At 39.4% G+C, this 16216-nt stretch overlaps 1 pseudogene; it reads left to right on the forward strand.

The window, feature by feature from the left end:
* The first annotated feature begins 15382 nt into the window (after window positions 1–15382).
* LOC125094475 (uncharacterized) lies at window positions 15383–15468 on the forward strand (annotated as a pseudogene).
* The last annotated feature ends 748 nt before the right edge of the window (window positions 15469–16216 follow it).

The following is a 16216-nucleotide window of genomic DNA, read 5'->3' on the forward strand; positions in this document are numbered from 1 at the left end:
AGATGTAGTGAAAAGAAGGGCCATCTGTACCTCAATGTTCATAGCAGCAATGGCCACGGTTGCCAAACTGTGGAAAGAACCAAGATACCCTTCAACGGATGAATGGATAAGAAAGATGTGGTCCATATACACTATGGAGAATTATGCCTCCATCAGAAAGGATGAATCCCCAACTTTTGTAGCAACATGGACGGGACTGGAAGAGATTATGCTGAGTGAAGTAAGTCAAGCAGAGAGAGTCAGTTATCATATGGTTTCACTTACTTGTGGAGCATAACAAATAGCATGGAGGACATGGGGAGTTAGGAGAAGGGAATTGGGGGAAATTGGAAGGGGAGGTGAACAATGAGAGACTATGGACTCTGAAAAACAATCTGAAGGGTTTGAAGAGGTGAGGGGGTGAGAGGTTGAGAGAACCAGGTGGTGGGTATTAGAGAGGGCATGGACTGCATGGAGCACTGGGTGTGGTACAAAAACAATGAATACTGTTATGCTGAAAATAAATTTTAAAAAATGATTTTAAAAAAATAAAAAATAAATAAATGTCTGGATTTGCATTTAGAAATAAATTTCTTCTCCAACATTGGGGATATAGTCCAAGATTGGAGATACAGAGCTCCCCACATATGATTTTAAAACAGTATCTATTCCTGTGTTGGGTACAGGAAAGTCTCCAACTAGAAACCATACTACAAAGTGTTAACAAGAATAATTCGTGGTATGGGCTATGTATCTAGACCTTTGGCTGCCTGCAGTTTTGACTGCAGAGGAAAAATTCAAACTTAGAAATTGGGGGAAATGTCCAAAGAAACAGATTTAGTGAAAAGAAGGGGTCACCCCAATGTTCATAGCAGCAACGTCCATAATAGCCACACTGTGGAAGGAGCCAAGATGCCCTTCAGCAGACGAATGGATAAAGAAGATGTGATCCATGTATACAGTGGAGTACTATGCAGCCGTCAGAAAGGGTGCACACCCACCATTTGCATCGACATGGATGAGACTGGAGTGGATTATTGTGCTGAGTGAAGTAAGTCAAGCAGAGAAAGACAATCATCATCTGGTGTCACTCATATGTGGAGCATAAGCAACAGCACAGAGGACCACAGGGGAAGGGAGGGAAATCTGAAGGGGGAGAAATCAGAGACAGAGATGGACCATGAGAGACTCTGGACTCTGGGAAACAAACTGAGGGTTTCAGAGGGGAGGGGGGAGGGATGGGGTGACTGGGTGATGGGTACGAAGGAGGACACGTGTTGGGATGAGCACTGGGTGTTCTATGCAACTAATGAATCATTGAACACTACACCAAAAACTAATGATGTACTATACAGTGGTTAACTGAACATAATAAAAATTAATTAATTAAATAAATAAAGCTTTAAAAAAAAATACTAAAAAAAAAAAAGAAGAAAGAAAAGAAATTGGGGGAATCTTCAGTCCTTAAGGAACATCACTAATATAAGGGAAAGAGGTGTGGCTATATACAAATCATGTCCAATTAAAATTCATATACAATAAAGAAATGAGCAGAAGATCAGGTGCCTGGGGGGCTCAGTCAGTTAAGTGCCTGCCCTTGGCTCAGGCCATGATCCCAGGATCCTGGGATCAAGCCCCACAGCAGGCTCCCTGCTTGGAGGAGAGCCTGCTTCTCTCTCTCTCTCTCTCTCTCTCTCTCTCTCTCTCTCTGCCTGCTGCTCTGCCTACTTGTGCTCTCTCTCTTTCTGTCAGATAAATAAAATCTTTAAAAAAAAAAAGAAAGAAAGAAAAGAAATGGGCAGAAAATATGAACATTTCTCCAAACACATCCCAATGGCCAACAGACACATGAAAAAGTGCTCCACATTACTTGGCATCAGGGAAATACAAATCAAAACCACAATGAGATACCACCTCACACCAGTCAAAATGGCTAAAATTAACAAGTCAGGAAATGACAGATGCTGGCGAGGATGTGGAGAAAGGGGAACCCTCCTACACTGTTGGTGGGAATGCAAGCTGGTGCAGCCACTCTGGAAAACAGCATGGAGGTTCCTCAGAATGTTGAAAATAGAGCTACGCTATGACCAGAAATTGCACTACTGGGTATTTATCCCAAAGATACAAATGTAGTGATCTGAAGGGGCACGTGCACCCGAATGTTTATAGCAGCAATGTCTACAATAGCCAAACTGTGGAAAGAACCTAGATGTCCATCAGCAGACGAATGGATAAAGAAGATGTCACACACACACACACACACACACACACACACACACACACAATGGAATACTATGAAGCCATCAAAAATTGAAATCTTGCCATTTGCGATGACATGGATGGAACTAGAGGGTATTATGCTGAGCGAACTAAGTCAATCCAAGAAAGACAATTATCATGTGATCTCCCTGATATGAGGAATTTGAGAAACAAGACAGACAATCATAGGGGAAGGGGGGGGAAAATGAAACAAGACGAAACCAGGGAGGGAGACAAACCATAAGAGACTCTTAATCTCAGGAAACAAACTGAGGGCTGCTGGAGGGGAGGGAGGTAGGAAGGATGGGGTGTCTCGGTGATGGACACTGGGGAGGACATGTGCTATGGTGAGTGTCATGAATTGTGTAAGACTGATGAATCACAGACCTGTACCCCTGACACAAATAATACATTATATGTTAATAAAAAATAACTAAAAGATAAAAAAATTTTTAAAAATTCACTTCTATTTCCTATTGACTGAAAACCTAAGATACACTAGGACTCAGGGTTTTCAAGAAGAATAGTCACACGTATCACATGCTGGAAAGGGCAGGGGTGGGTGGGAGTGAGCGTTTGATGAAGAAGAGTGAAAGCATAGAGCAGGCGAAGGCTGAACACCTGTTTGTTAAACTGAGAAGTACCAGGAAGCCAGAAGGGATAAAGCTGGGATTCAGAGAGAGCCCAATGATGGGCTACAAAAATGAGCAAAATATGTTAAGATAACTATTCTAAGGGCACCTGGGTGGCCCAGTCAGTCAGTTAAGCATCTGCCTTCAGCTCAGGTCCTGATCTCAGGGTCCTGGGACCGAGTCCCACATCAGGCTCCCAGGATCGAGTCCTACATCAGGCTCCCAGCTGAGCAGAGCCTGCTTCTCCCTCTCCCTCTGCCTGCTGTTCCCCCTGCTTGTGCTCTCTCTCTCTGTGTGTGTGTCAAAAAATAAATAAAATCTTTAAAAAAAAAAAAAAGGTAACTCTTCTAAACTTAGGTTTAGAGTGACAGGAAAAAAGTTCAGGGCAGGTATGATGTAATTTAACAGTTGCACATGCTTACAAAATGCTCCGGAATGGTTGCTGATTACACACTCCATGAGTCACCTGTGCCCTTTGGCAGATCTAAGTTTGTAGTGACCGAAGCACAGAGTCCAAAGCAAAAGCATCTTTCCTGATTATGAGACATGAACCCCTCTGTCCGCCAGAGATAGGCTCTGGATTTGGGGTTCCACATGTCCAGACCCAGCTGGCAGGAGGCTGTCTGTGGAAGCTGGGGTTGGAGTGAGAACGCTGATCTGTCATTGGAATCTTCTCTTCCGTCCCTGTAGCTCTTTCTCTAATGGTTCATGCTGTCACAGTTATTCCTTTAGTTACCAAAAATACACATTCCCACAACAGTGTTTGTCTAATTATCATCAGCCCCTCGTAATTCTTAATCTTGACTTGGCATAGGCGTCGGAGTAGATAGAAAGACCGAGTGCATCTACGCAGCCCCTCAGAGACCAGAGTGTCAGAAAGAATGAGAGCAGAACAGGCTTCAGGCAGGCACTAACTGGGGCCGTTAAACGGTGAATGAATAACTCGGAAACCAGTTACCAGCACCTTCAGTGAGCAAAACAGAGAAAAGCCCCTGTCTTCATGCAGTTTACATTACGGTGGGAAACAGACAAAAAAGATAAACACGGAAGATATGGAGTCCGGTAGAGAGTACCAGGTTCTCAGCAGATGTTATCAGCCCTTCTCAGATTCCCCCGAACTCCGTTCCCATCTGCCCTGACCCCAGGCCTCCTACTGGGAGCCTCTGCAAAGCTGGGAGCTTTCTCTGGGAGCTGGAGGACACCAGCCCGAGTGCAGAGACAGGAACCCCTGGGAAGTTAAAGTCCCAACCAGCACGCCCAGCAGCTCCCAACCACCCACAGGTGAGAACTGGTGAACAAATACACCGACTTCCTGATGCCTCAGACATCCTCCAAAGCAGGTCGGGGAGTCTCCCAGAGGCCCCCGCAGGACTGAGTCCCCGCTGCCTACAGCCATGACCTGCTCACTGCCGCACGTGACTGGCTTCCTACCCTCTCCCATGTTCCACTGTCCCCCACCCCAATGGCCTTCATCACCCCATATCAACCACTTGTGCTCAAATCCTTCTCTAAGGTCCTGCTTCTGGGTAAGACAAGGGTTAAGGAATGCAGGAAAGAAGAAATGAAATACAGAGTAGAGTGAAATATTAGAGTGATCAGGAAAGGCTGCACTGAGGTCATTTCGAAGAAAGACTTGGATGGAAGGAGGAATGAGGTCACTGTACTTCCAGACCAGGGTCACTGCCACGCCCATGACACCCGGTCACATCCAGAGCCATGCTGAAACACTGTTCACTTTGGGGAGGAGTGGGGGAGGTTTCCCCTCTCTGGTGTTTGAAAATAAAGTGTTCATCCCTAGTAATTTGGTGAGGTTTGGATTTTCACTGCTAGAAGCAAAACATTGATTTTCCTTCACAGAATTTTGATATAAATGTATGAGAAGCTCTTAGGCATCTTGCCCTCTTATTCTTATTACAAGACGTCTCGTCAACTGCCTCAGCTCAAGGCCACAAAACCGACTTAACACAGAGACGTTCCCTCTCAGAGGAATTCGCAACAAAATTTCGTGAGTAGATGTGAACGTGGTGGGGATTTGTGTCACTTTCACTTAGAACCTCTAAGGAATAAAATGTCATTCTTTACAGTCACCCTAAGCTTACTGTGGGACACCACGCATCAAACATGTAGAGACAGAGACAAAGACAATTTCACAGAATCAAGCCTTCTAAAACAGAAGCTACCTCAATGGGTAAATCTCTTAGGACAGTGATCCCTGCCCCATCATTCCTGACTTGGGGGAGAGGGGGCACCAGCTCCTGCTCAAACACTTTCTCTTAGGCTGGACTTGATGGTTCTATTTAAACAGAAGTGCAAAACCTACCTGTCTGATCGCAGGCCCACAATGGTACACAGCCCGCACATCCCAGATGCCTCACTGTAAAAGTTTATCTGTGTTATGCAGTGGCCCCCACCGTAGATATTTTACCCTCAGAATGCAAACCAGAATGCTAGGCTTAGAGATCATTTAGGGTACCAGCTTGATTTTCACACCCAAGCAAGCCTTTCCATTGCCAAATTGCCTGTATCACAATAGCTTCCACTCTTAGTTGATAAGGATTCAACTGGCCTTCCCAGAATTGATGTGTGCCTGGAACCAAAATTAGTCTAAAAACTAAAGCTGTGGGGCACCTGGAGGGCTCAGTGGGTTAAAGCCTCTGCCTTCAGCTCAGGTCATGATCGCAGGGTCCTGGGATCGAGCCCCACATCGGGATCTCTGCTCAGCAGGGAGCCTGCTTCCCCCTCTCTCTCTGCCTGCCTCTCTGCCTACTTGTGATCTCTCTCTGTCAAATAAATAAATAATTAATTTTAAAAAAAAACTAAAGCTGCATGGGAAATTAGAGAAGCCAGGCATAAATCTTTTCATCAGAATTCTTCGTTGGAGATGATGGACCACCAGAGAGAAGAACATTCTGAAACGTTCTCCACAGCATGGAGTGACTGTGGCAGGCACTTCTGGGCCCAAGATGAGGGTACTGGATCGGGCTGCATCCAGAGGACCCACGCCAGCATGGGTGGCCTCTGGAGGAGGGCTCTAGGCTTACAAACTGGAGAATCTGGAGAGCAGGACCACAAAACATGAAACTTAACAATAGCTCTGGACCAGAGGAGAGCAGCTCTGTGACCCTCCTATTAGATCAAATTGGCCAAGGGATCCCTGAAATAGACCCTGTGGAGGGTCCTCTGGATTAGGAACCATCAGGGCTTGAAGTGGACCTCCTTTCTCTATCACTGGGATAATCTTGATTTGCAGGAAACAGCTGACTCAAATTTCATGAACAATGAAGGGAATTTTTATCTCACAGCTCTCCAAGCTGTGATCAGAGATAACTGAATCCTTGTCCATTTCTCTTTGATTCTCTTTCTTCGGTTTCATGTCTCTGCTTCAAAGTTGGCTGCAGTAATTCTAGGGCTAACACCATAAACATGTCCAGAGGAAAAGGTGTCTGGAGCCCTCTCTTAAAGCCAAAGAAAATATTCTACCCAAGGTCCCCAGCAAGCATCTGGTCTGTGCCACATGTCTATCCCAGAATCAATCACCATGACAGTAGGGACAGAGTTACCCTTACACTAATCAGGCATCCCCTGAAACTGCAAATGGGCTCAGCTGCCCCTGGGGTCCATGAACAGTGTTGGCCAAGGTGGATTCCTGGATAAAAGGAAGTTACTTTGGGGAAAAATAGATATCGGCAGAAAACTGACAATATCCTCTGCATCCATGTGGCAGCTTTGTGTTCCATTTATTGTCTTTCTCTTTTCTTGATCAAAACTCTTGGGGTCCAAGAAACATAACAATAACCTGAGCAGCAGTCCAGAGAAGTCTCAGATTTTGGTGTTTTGGCCAAAGCTGTGGGCTTGCAGTTTATACAGAATTGAAAACTACTGACCCATTCCATTTCCTCCAGTAATGTGCCCAACTGTCAGTTCTATATGCTGACAGAGGCTTTTAAAAGCTCTCTGCTCCGTTCTTTGGAATTGAGAATACTGAGTGATACCAATAATGAAGTCATATCTTCACAACACCTATCTTCATTCTTCATTGTCATTAAGCTGGAAAATTCAACTATTCAGTATGATGATCATTTCTAGCCTTTGATAAGACTTTTCCATTTTCTCTCTTTTTTAATGCTTTTAAATTGTAATAAAGCTTTAAAGACTGAGCTACCAATAGTTTCATTTGTCTATCTTTCAACCATAATGAATACAGATGGGCAGAGAGGAAAAGAAATCCTGGATTTGGTCTAATCCTATAATCTTTCTCATTTGCTTGTGAAAGGTTGAATAATTCCAGATGAATACCTTGTAATGCCAGTGTTTTCTCATACCAATGATTTATTTTCTCATCGACACTAAAGAAATATTCAATATAATGTGCATATATAAACTACAAAATGATAATAACCCACATAAGAAAAGTCATAAGTAACCAGTGTAATCAGAAGTAATGTGTAAGTCTGCATGCACATACACACATCATTAATACAGAAATACTTCCTGGAAAAGAAACTATAGATACTACTAAATGGAAAAAAAGAACAGAGTGCATTTTCTACCCCATAAAATAAGAAATCGTGTTGTTTTTCTTTCTAACCATATTTGTTCAAATATCGTAGTTGATATATCCATACTGTGATAAGCTATGACATTAAAATTCTCCTATTGGAGTCCACTTTGAAAATTTCATTTTACTTCCCTGCCATTTCCCAGTCATTTGTCAGTCTAGTTATGTATGTGGAAAAAAAATTGACTTCTGGGTTGCTCATATATCTCCCGAGAATTGATGCTGTCCACACATAACTGTTTCCCCAGTCAAAAAAAAAAGAAAAATCAAACACCAAGTGTGCTAGGTATAGCAAATCAGGAAAAATAAAATCAGCTCAATTTCCCTTGGATTAATAGTCACTGTGGTACAATGCATGGCTAGGATAATATAACTAAGTGATGATAATATAGTAATAGGATACAACGATGGTAAGTAATGACCTTTTGATCCACAGTGAGCTCAGCCTACCAAATGAGAGAAACTGCAAGAAAATGACTAACCTTTATGACGAGGGAGCAAAAACGAGCTCTCAAAGTAACATTTCTGAGTGAGGAGTGGTATGTGTGTGGGAAGCCTGTGTATTTCCTCTTCCTTCCCATCTATCTCATGCCTAAAGCGTCTCTTACTCCAATTCTACCGCTTGTCGCCAACATTCTTTCAGAGCAACGCTCTTCGCTCTTTAATATTCTGACTCAAATATATAAAACTAAAATCCATTTTGTTCATCCCCATATCAAAGAAGTTTGAGCTGATTTCCAAATGAGATGAAAAAATTCAAGACTTAAATTTACAAAGCACAGCATCCTGAGCCCAGCTTTCTCAGTTCATAAGCCCTATTTCATTTAACACCCTATCTCACATGTGTAAAGGGACTAGGGAAAAGAACTTTGGGAACTGGGAATATAAAAAGGTGATACATAGTTCAATCATTAAAATTCATTATCTTATAGACAGGCATATCTTTTTAACCAAACTCAAGCAAATTTAAAGTAATAATCTCATCTTAATTTAAAGTATTTACTTGTACTTCCTACAGAAATTCTTGAATAGCAAAAATATAGTCCCTTGAGTTTTAAAGGCATATTTAAAAAGGGTTTTACTTTCACTAATGCAGACTGGATGATTTAGACCAAACTTACTGCTAAGAATGACTTGAAAAGATGAACAAATTTTTTTTAAAATGTTTGAAGGTGCAGATAATAGAGGAGTAAGGGATTATATAGTCATGGTCCAGAAGAATAAGGAAACCCAAGAAGAAAGCCTGGATTTGAAGCCACTTTTCTAACAGAGAAGTGTGCCAGTGTTGCACTAGAAGCAGCTGAGAGGCTGAGAAACTGATCAGAGGTTTTAACAAACTCACAGGGCTAGGAGGACAAAAACTGGAATTCAGAACCAACTGGGAAGTGAGTGGTGGTTGATTAAGTCCTTCCCCCACCCCTCCAGACATAGAGTTGAGATCCTTGAGGACCTACCCACTCTGAGTAAGGGTAAAATGAAAACAGACCACCCCCCACAGAGGTTGAAGCTCAACTTCCTTTCATTTCAAATGCTGATTGAATTAAGGAGGTCTGGGGTCTCTAGTGTACCTAACCTCCATAAATGCAAATATAAATTCTCCCTGAGAGGAAGGTAATATCCAGAGCTACAAATTATCTGTAGTTTTTCAGCAGCAGCAGCACCTAATCAAATTTATCAGGTGACAAGACAATATGACTAAAAACAAAAGTAAATAGCAATCAAATATAGACCTACTAGAGAGGATCTCCAGACTTTCCATAGAGTTAACCAACACAAGCTTTAATATAACTATGCTTAATATTAAGCTCAAGGCTATAAAAGACAAGATTTTTAATTTGGGAAGAGAACCAGGAATTATGAAAGAAAACCAAAGGAGAATTATAAAATTTTTATATAAAATAATTAAAATTAAGAGTAAGTGACTCTTAATCTCACAAAACAAACTGAGGGTTGATGGGGGGAGGGGGAGGAAGAGGGGGGTGGGGTTATGGATATTGGGGAGGGTATGTGCTATGGTGAGTGCTGTGAAGTGTGTAAACCTGGCGATTCGCAGACCTGTACCCCTGGGGATAAAAATATATGTTTATAAAAAATAAAATTTAAAAAAAAAAAAACCACTCAGGATCTAACTTGAAAAGTTAGATCACTGACCAAAGTTCAAGCAATTAGTCTTCAACAAAGATAAGGATTATAATTGATTAGAAATCATTAATTATGTTTAAATGTGTGAGTTCATAATAATATCTTAAAAACAATCATTGGTTATCTTCAGAAGATGATAGGGAACCAAGTAATTATTTTGAAAACTTAGAAATAAAAAATATGAATCAAGAAAAAAAAATTAAAATTAAATATTTTTATGCGTTATATGTGGAATTTAAGAAACAAAGCAAATGAACAAAGAAAAAAAGGAAAAAATGAAAAAACAGACTCTTAAATATAAAGAACAAACTGGTAGTTACCAGAAAGGAGGTTGAGGGTGGAAGTAGGGGGAATGGGTGAAATAGATGAAGGAGATTAAAAGTACACGTATTGTGATGAGCACTGAATGATGTATTGTTGAATCACTTATTGTACACCTGAAACACTGTACATAATACTGTACATTAATTTTACTGAAATTAAACAAATAAATATAAAAGACAAACATTTTTTTTCTGAAGCAATTTTCTGAAAACTTTGTTTCATGATTTTCTACAGGCTTGGGAAGAAATCTTGGGCTGCAAACTTCATAACCAAGAAAAAGAATAAAAGAGAGAGAGAGATGAGTTGGAAGAGTATTGGAACTGACTGCCAGTGAGCAAAAATATTTCAAATAGGAACTGTTAATTTGATGAATTATTTCAAACATAGAAAAAATAGTATTATTATAGAAGTTGAATGAGAGCATTCCCTAAAATATCTTTATTAGTTATTCTCCTAATGATTATAAAATCTTTAACAATCACACACCTGGTACTGGAAGATGTTTAATGCAGGACCATAGGGGCTTCATTAGCAGATTCTTTAATACAACTATTTTGCCCCAAAAAGCAAACTTAAGAAAAAAGATTTTATGTACTAAACAGCATCAAAGACACAGTCAAAAAGAGAATTAATGAATTGGGAGATAAGTCAAAGATTGTCCAAACTATAAATGCACACTTACATGGTCAATTAATCTATGACAAAAGAGGCAAGAATATACAATGGGGGAAAGACAGTCTCCTCAATAAATTGTGCTGGGAAAACAAACAGTTGCATGCAAAAGAATGAAACTGGCCACTTTCTTATGAAATACACAAAGAGAAACTCAAAATAGATTAAAGACCTAAATGTGAGACCTGAAACCATAAAATTCCTAGAAGACAACAGAGGCAATAATTACTTTGATATCTGCCATAGAAACATTTTCCTAGATATGTCTCCTAGGTAAGGGGAAAAAAAGCAAAAATAAACTATTGGAACCACATCAAAATAAAAAGCTTCTGCACAGCTGAGAAAATCATCAATAAAACAAAAAGGCAACCAACTGAATGGCAAAAGATAATTTGCAAATGATATGTCCAATAAGGGGCTAGTATCCAAAATAGGTGAAGAATTTATACAACTCAACACCCAAAAAACAAATAATCTAATTTAAAAATGGGCAGAGACCTCATATAGTCAACAGACACATGAAAGGATGTTCAACATTACTAGTCCTCAAGGAAATGCAAATTAAAACCACAATGAGATATCACCTTATACCTTTCAGAATGACCAGAATCAAAAAAAACAAGGAAAAAGTGTTGGCAAGGATATGGAGAAAAAGGAACCCTTGTGCACTGTTGGTGGGAATGTAAATTAGTGCAGCCACCATGGAAAACAGTATGGAGGTTTCTCAAAAAATTAAAAATAGAAATAGCATATGATCCAATAATTCCACTACTGGGTACTTAAACAAAGAAAATGAAAACACTAATATGAAAAGATATATGCACCCTTAGTTTATTGCACCATTATTTACAATAGCTAAGATAAGGAAGCAACAGAAGTGTCCATTAATAGCTGAATGGATAAAGAAGGTGTGGTATATGGTCGCCAAACTGTGGAAAGAACCAAGATGCCCTTCAACGGACGAATGGATAAGGAAGATGTGGTCCATATACACTATGGAGTATGATGCCTCCATCAGAAAGGATGAATACCCAACTTTTGTAGCAACATGGACGGGACTGGAAGAGATTATGCTGAGTGAAATAAGTCAAGCAGAGAGAGTCAATTATCATATGGTTTCACTTATTTGTGGAGCATAAGAAATAACACGGAGGACAGGGGGAGATGGAGAGGAGAGGGAGTTGGGGGAAATTGGAAGGGGAGATGAACCATGAGAGACTATGGACTCTGAGAAACAAACTGAGGGTTTTGAAGGGGTGGGAGGTGGGAGGTTGGGTGAACCTGGTGGTGGGTATTATTGAGGACACATATTGCATGGAATACTGGGTGTGGTACATAAACAATAAATTCTGGTACACTGAAAAGAAATTTTAAAGATAAAAATAAATAAAAAGAAGGTGTGGTATACAATAGAATAATACTGAGCCATAAGAAAGGATGAGATGTTGCCATTTGCAACAATATGGATTGACCTGAAAGGTATTATGCTAAGTGAAATAAGTCAGACAGAGAAAGACAAATACCATATTATTTCACTTATATATGGAATCTAAAAAAACAAAACAAATGAATAAACAAATACACAAAACACAGAATCAGACCTAATATAGAGAACAAAATGGTGGTTGTCAGAAGGAAGGAGGGTGGGATAATGGGCAAAATGGGCGATGGGGAGTGGGAGATACAGGGTTCCAGTAATGGAATGAATAAATCATGGAGATGAAAGATACAGCATAGGGAATATAGTCAATGGTATTTTAATAGTGCTGTATGGTGACAGATGATAAATCAGTATGTTGTATACCTGAAACTAATGTAACATTGTCACCAATTATACTCAAAATAAAAAAGAAAGGAAGGAAGGAAGGAGGAAAGGAAAGGAAAGGAAAGGAAGGAAAAGACTCCACTCCAAAACTGCCAGAACTCATACAGGAATTCAGTAAAGTGTCAGGATACAAAATCAAAGCACAGAAATCAGTTGCATTTCTGTATACCAACAACAAGAGAGAAGAAAGAGAAATTAAGGAGTTGATCCCATTTACAATTGTACCCAAAACTGTAAGATACCTAGGAATAAACCTAACCAAAGAGGCAAAGAACCTATACTCAGAAAACTATAAAATACTCATGAAAGAAACTGAAGAAGACACAAAGAAATGGAAAAAAGTTCCATGCTCATGGGTTAGAAGAACAAATATTGTTTAAATGTCTATACTACCTAGGGCAATCTAAACATTCAGTGTAATCCCTATCAAAATACCATCAACTTTTTTCACAGAAATAAAACAAATAATCCTAAAATTTATATGGAACCACAAAAGACCCCAAAATAGCCAGAGGAATATTGAAAAAGAAGGCCAAAGTTGGTGGCATCACAATTCCAGACTTCAAGGTCTATTACAAAGCTGTCACCATCAAGACAGTATGGTACTGGCACAAAAACAGACACATAGATCAATGGAACAGAATAGAGAGCCCAGAAATAGACTCTCAACTCTGTGGTCACCTAAACTTCAACAAAGCAGAAAAGAATGTCCAATGGGAAAAAAAAAAAAAAACAGTTTCTTCAACAAATGGTGCTGGGAAAATTGGACAGCCACATGCAGAAGAATGAAACTGGACAATTTCCTTACACCACACACAAAAATAGACTCAAAATGGATGCAAGACCTCAATGTGAGACAGGAATCTATCAAATCCTTGAGGAGAACACAAGCAGCAACCTCTTCAACCTCAGCCACAGCAACTTCTTCCTAGAAACATCACCAAAGGCAGGGGAAGCAAGAGCAAAAATGAACTATTGGGATTTCATCAAGATGAAAAGCTTTTGCACAGCAAAGGAAACAGTTAGCAAAACCAAAAGACAACTGACAGAATGACATATCAGATAAAGGGCTAGTATCCAAAATCTATAAAGAATTTATCAAACTTAACACCCAAAGAACAAATAATCCAATCAAGAAATGGGCAGAAGACATGAACAGACATTTCTTCAAAGAAGACATATCCAAATGGCCAACAGACACATGAAGAAGTGCTCAATATCACTCGGCATCAGGGAAACACAAATCAAAACCACAATGAGATACCACCTCACGACAGTCAGAATGGCCAAAATTAACAAGTCAGGAAATGACAGATGTTGGTGAAGATGCGATGAAAGGGGAACCCTCCTACACTGTTGGTGGGAATGCAAGCTGGTGCAACCACTCTGGAAAACAGCATGGCGGTTCCTCAAAATGTTGAAAATAGAGCTACCTTACAACCCAGTAATCACACTACTGGGTATTTACCCTAAAGATATAAATGTAGTGATCTGAAGGGGTACATGCACCCAAATGTTTATAGCAGCAATGTCCACAATAGCCAAACTATGGAAAGAACCTAGATGTCCATCAACAGATGAATTGATAAAGAAAAAGTGATATATATATATATATATATATATATATATATATATATATACACACACACACACACACAATGGAATAATGTGCAGCCATCAAAAGAAATTAAATCTTGCCATTTGCAATGACGTGGATGAAACTAGAGGGTATTATGCTGGGTGAAATAAGTCAATCAGAGAAAAACAATTATGATCTCTCTGATATGAGGAATTTGAGAGGCAGGGAGGGGGCTTGTGGGGGGCAGGGAAGGAAAAATTGAATTGAGATGGGATTGGGAAGGAGACAAATTATAAGGGACTCAATCTCACAAAACAAACTGAGGGTTGCTGGGGGTGGGGGGGTAGGGATAGGGTGGTGGGGTTATGGACATTGGGGAGGGTATGGGCTATGGTGAGTGCTGTGAAATGTGTAAGCCTGATGATTCACAGACCTGTACGCATATAATACATTATATGTTAATGGGGACAAATAATACATTATATGTTATATAATATATGTTATATAATTATATGTTATATAATACATGTTAATGGGGGCAAATAATACATTATATGTTAATAAAAATAACTTAAAGTGCATCAAATGTGAAAAACTGCCAAACTTCCAAACTATACCCAACAAAAATATCTTTTAAGAATGCTGGTAAAATATCCCAACCTATTCCAGACATGTACCCTCAATCTTCTCAGTATTTGAGTTACTGGTTCAGCAAAAACTAGGAAAAACATTAACTTTGTGGTCAGAATGTTATCCAACTGTATATTGTTTATTTTATTGTAAATACTAGTAAACAGTGGTCAATAAATAGTTTTATATTAAAAAAAAAGAATGCTGGTAAAATAAGGACATTTGCAGACAAAACAAGAACAAAAAAGAAAACAAGAGAGTCACTTCCAGACCTATATAAAAAATATATTGAAAGGTATCCTTCAGGCAAAAGAAAAGTAATCCCAGGTAAAATATTAAAGAAGTAAGAAATTAAAAAATGAAGAGAGAAAAGAAGTGGGAAGTAAACAAATACTGATTGTATAAAGCAATAACACTAATATCTTGCAGGGCTTAAAGTACAGAGAAAATTAAACAACAATGATAGGGCAGAATAAGTACAAAGGGAATTAAAGTATTCTAACATTCTTGCATTTTCTTGGATAAGATAAAAGTACTAATTTATACTAAGCTTTGATAAATCAGGAATACAGATTATAATCTATAATCAAGAGTAGCCAGCAGCGCTGGAGTGGCTCAGTCAGTTAAGCATCTGCTCTTGGCTCAGGTCATGATCCCAGGGTCCGGAGATCAAGCCCTGCAGCAGGCTCTCTGCTCAGTGGGGAGCCTGCTTCTCCCTCTCCCTCTACCATTTATTCCTGCTTGTGCTCTCTGGCTCTCTCTATCTCTCTCTGTCAAAAAATAGCTTTGCGCAGTGGCCGTATCGTAGCCAATGAGGTTTATCTGAGGCACGATTATTGCTAATTGAAACTCTCTCTGTCAAATAAATAAATAAATAAAACCTCAAAATAAAAAAAAAAAAAAGAGTAGCCATTAAAAGCATAGTAATATAGCTTAACCTGTTAATAGAGGAAAAATAAACAGTAAAAAACTTAATTCCAAAGAAGGTCAGAAAGAGAAACAAATAGGAAAATGGTAGATGTATTAGTAATTACATTAAATATGAAAACACTAAATGTTCCAATTAAAAGGCAAAGATTGTGAGACTGGGTTTTAAAAAGTCAAAAACCATATTATATGCTGTTTGAAAGAGAAACACTTTAAAAAATAGAGATACAAAAATATGTAAGTAAAAAGATAGGGGCGCCTGGGTGGCTCGGTGGGTTAAAGCCTCTGCCTTCAGCTCAGGTCATGATCCCAGCGTCTTGGGATTGAGCCCCGCATTGGGCTCTCTGCTTAGCGGGAAGCCTGCTTCCCCCTCTCTCTCTCTGCCTGCCTCTTTGCCTACTTGTGATCTCTCTCTCTGTCAAATAAATAAGTAAAATCTTAAAAAAAAAAAAAGATAAAATATGCACACACAAATCAAAAGAAATTAATATAATCATCTTAATATCAGATACAGTAGACTTTAAGACAAAAAAGCCAAAGACAATGAGGGACACAAAATCATAATGATAAAAGTTTTAATAGCCCAGGAAATCATAGCAATTCTAAATTCATGCCCCCAAATATATGGCCTTAATGTATGGAAACAAAATTTGACACAACTAACCAATAATAGACTAACCCACAAACAC

The sequence above is a fragment of the Lutra lutra genome, chromosome 2 (genome assembly GCF_902655055.1).
Source record: "Lutra lutra chromosome 2, mLutLut1.2, whole genome shotgun sequence".
NCBI classification, from domain to species: Eukaryota; Metazoa; Chordata; class Mammalia; order Carnivora; family Mustelidae; genus Lutra; species Lutra lutra.